The sequence below is a fragment of the Echinops telfairi genome, unplaced genomic scaffold, assembly GCF_000313985.2.
Source record: "Echinops telfairi isolate 266 unplaced genomic scaffold, ASM31398v2 ScPeMD7_21;HRSCAF=78, whole genome shotgun sequence".
Lineage (NCBI taxonomy): Eukaryota > Metazoa > Chordata > Mammalia > Afrosoricida > Tenrecidae > Echinops > Echinops telfairi.
Genome location: NW_022103918.1, coordinates 12,415,825 through 12,420,029, shown reverse-complemented (window position 1 = coordinate 12,420,029; position 4,205 = coordinate 12,415,825).

Genomic DNA, 4,205 nt, shown 5'->3' with positions numbered 1-4,205 from the left:
TGTGTGTGTGTGTGTGTGTGTGTGATTTTCACTAAAGATATTCTATGAGAAAGTTGGTCCACAGAGCTCCTCACACTGTAATTTTAAATTAATTTACTCAACAAGGTTACTTAATGAGTCAGAATAGACAGTGCAAGGCAACACCAAGGGAGTGTATTGGTTTTCCACGGCTGCTAAATATATATTCTCACAAACTTGCTGGCCTCTAACCACACAGATTTCTTCCCATACAGTCTAGAGACCAGAAAAGTGAAATAAGTTTCATGACAAAGTGACTGAATCAGGTGGGCTAATTCCTTTTGTTGCTTGAGAAGAAAATCCGTTCTCGGTCTTTCAGCTTCTAGGCTTCTGCCATTCATTGGTTTTGGGCTGCATCACTCAAATTTGCTTCTATCGCCCCATTACCTTCACTGTGAGCTGGACTCTTCTTATAAAGGTCATCTGTCTTATGGTGGCCTTTGTAATTACATCAGGCATAGTAATACTGTCCAAAATCCTGAATTTAATCACATGTTCATTATTCCTCTTGCCCTACAAAATTGCCTTCCCTGATTTCAGGTATGAAGATCTGTATAATTTGAGGGCCCATGATTAGAGTTATTAGAGTTATACACTTTCAATATTTGAAAGGCGCTTTCTTTAGTCTGTGTGGATAAAGAAACTGTAACTTGTTGTGACAGAAGGTCATGTGTTGGCTGCTAAACACAAAGTCAGCAGTTCAAACCTACCAGAATGGAAGGATGAGACTTTCCATTCTTGTAAAGATTTAGAGCCTCAGAAACCTACAGAAGCAGTTCTATTCTGTCCATATGGTCACTATGAGTTATGATGTACTCCGTGGCTATGAATTTGGAGATTTGGAAGTTGTAAATATAGATAAAATGGCTGTGTTAGCAAAGCACAAATTGGCTTTTGTCAAAATGATCTGAAGTCAATTTAAAGTAATATATGCACTTCAATCATAATCTTCACATTTTACCTTTTGTAATAGCTCTAGCCTTTTTGAAAGAAAAAAATGTCCAGAAGAAAGATGCATCTGTTTCATTAAGTTAATTTAATTCATGTTCATGAATATATGCAATAAAATATAGTCATTACCATATGCACTGTGGAATAAACATATGCACATTTAGATAATTTATGGATAATGTGTCCTTTGGTAATTCCAAATGAGAGCAATCATCCATGATTTTAGGAGAAACCTGGACAATTTAATTGAAAGAAATCTGTGTGCTCTGTGATGGTCTCTTCCTGAAAAAATATTTCCAGTGACTGAGTTTTATAGTACGTGATCATTAGAGCTTTGTTCTAACGCTGTTGGTTCCCCGTCCCCCACCCCACCCCCCAGTCTAGCATTTCTTTTGTGACATCAAATGACCCAGGGAAAGAAGTGATTAGTGGGTGCACGTGGGACTATAGGGAAGAGTCATTTTGAGAGTTGGAACTGTTCTTCTTAACAACAATGTCTGCACTTGTAGTTTTTCAAAGCCATTACATGATAAATGGAGGAGGGGGCAATTAAAAAGAAAGAAAGAAGGCGCTCTCTCCGCATGCATGCCTTTCCCTGGGCTCATCACCATCAGTGATGAGAAGTTGAACATTACGCTGTTGTCCGTCATGAGCACTAGTTACAGGGAAATACTCTGTCCTTGAAGGGGATAGAGTCCACTGCCAAGTAGACTGGATTTAACCCTCTCAAAGCAGTAGCTCTGAGAGTGGGGAAACAATAGCATGGGGATATTTTCGGGGTTCAGAATTGGTTTCCGTGAATAGATCTTTTTTTGTTATAGAATTTTTTTACTAGACTTACTGATTTATTACTATTCTATAGATATGGTGCAAAAGCATAGCAAACATTTTCTCAAGTGACTGAATTTAAAGAGAAATGTTTGCCCCCTTTTTAAAAAGTTTAAAACCAATCTCCTCAATCACGAAAAGCCATTGTTTGATGTATTCTCTCAGGTGATGATAAAGCTCATTGCAAAGAGTTTTGAGATTTTAGGGATGGGACAAGAGTTAGCCAGGAGCAATTGTTTCTGCTGATTCTGCTAAAAGGTCTCTTCATGGAACAGAACTCTAGACACAAAGGAATCATGGCGATGTGGTGGAGTGGAGTGTGATATACACTGCTCTCCACTGCCATCTCTCCCTCACAATACGATGATACAAAACTTTCAGGTTTAATTTAGTGTTAGAAAATCAGCCTGGAAAATGACTAGGTATTACAGTCAAATTGGATTTGATACAGGTTCACAAAAATGTCATAACATTGTCTACCTTTTTTGCAAATGAGGTGTTATACCTATTGTTTATATGCAGGGGAAAAAATCTTTGATGGCCTTTTCAAATCATGGTCTGTTCACTTAAACTAAAAATTGCATCTATTTTGAAGTACAATAAACATCAAAATACTGGTATATTAAAATTAATTTAAAACAATTTTTGAGGATTTGCTATTGCTTATTTGGAAATGTGAATAGCTAAATGAATGGTAATTTTTTTGACACATGTTTTTCTTAGGCAGCTTGGAGGGAGCCAAAAGTATTTGCCATACTTGGCTGTGATTGCTATTGGGAGCGGTCCTGCAGGTCTTGCTCCTGCAGTGATGCTGGGTGGGCTAGCTGCGGCTTCCTTTCAGTTAGCAGCCAGTGCTGTACCAGGGCCCCTCGTTCGCAAGGGAAGGAAATGTAAAGAAAATCACGAGAAGTGAGACATTTGTGAAGTTCCCTGAATCATATTTCATGTCCAGTTCCAGACTCATTTTAGGGGCACACAACCCTTCCGTTAGCAATGGCGTGTGTAATAGTGTGTACCACGCTGGAATTCCTCTTAATGTGTATGGTCGTCATCTGCAGGGAAACCTTTTAAATGCATCTGCAGGGAAACCTTTTAAATGCACTGTATGTTCCAGTGCCTTCTTTCTTTTTAGCAGTTTATGAGTTTAGTTAACCGTTACTTGATGCTCTTAGAACAGTGAAGTTGCACAATTAGTGAGCACTAATCAACTTTCTGTTCTTACAGAAAGTTAGGACGTATGCTCTGACCGCCACATTTAAATACCTGACATTCGATGGCCTTTCTTTCGCGTTTCGGTGTCCCTCTGGCAGTGCCATGGCCTTCTTACTGTACCCGACCCTTTCCATTGCGGGACCACTACGAGTGTGCCGCCGGCCCCTTCTGCTAGTTTCCTGCAATTCCCCTTGTTTAGAAGAGGGCACCAGAGTCAAGTTTGTAGAAAATAAGATCAATACAGATAAAGTTGTGCAGAATAAGAGAAATGAGCCTAAAAGAGCCCTTATGGATTCACAGAAACGTTCATTTCAAGCATCTGTTTTAACAGCTGAAAGCTCCCTGTTGTTACTGAGCTCAGCTACGTCCCAAAGATGGACAGTTCAAACCTCCCTTTGTCCTAGGGGACAAAGACATTGCAGTCTGCTTCTGTAAAGATTGCAGCCTTAGAAACCCTCTGGGGCAGTTCAGCTTGGTCCTATGGGGTCGCCATGAATCAGAATCTATTCAACAGCAATTTTTGTTGTTTGGGGTTTTTTGTTTTGTTTTCTCTCTTTTCTTTTTCTCTGTCTTTCTTTCTTTCTCCTCCTTCTCCTTCTCTTCCTCCTCCTCGTCCCCCTCCTCCTTCTGTGTGTGCCTCTTAGATCATCTTTTATTTACAGATACAGTCAGTGGGCTGAATGTGGCCCTGATGCCATAGTCTGCCAACGGTCTGCGATCCTCAGTGCAATGTCATGGCACATCTCCCTTTGTGCTGCGAAGCCAGGTTAGGAGGGGAGTTGCAGAATTGAGGCCAGGAGGAGAATGGCACTGTCTAGATATGGCTAGTGAGATCCATACTTGGCTTCTCTATTTCATTCTGGTTACACATGTGCCGAGGCTATGTGGGAACACAGAAAGGCCTGAAGCTGGAAATGAAATATTCTTCATGTAGGTGATCATCTACCTGGAGAAAACACCTGCACTGCGCAGTGGTCAAATCAAGAGTCAGAACAAGTTCAATAGGGGGAACTTTTGGCAAGTCTTTACTAGAAATATTGACAATAATAATAAATATTAAAATAGTATGAGAGGGCTTCCAAAAGTTCAGAAGAAAAATGGAATTAAAATATAATGGGCCTCTCCTCAAACCCTCTCTCAATGCAAGAACACTTTGTTCTAAAAACCTGGCATTCTGTGATGCTCACCCCCCTGGC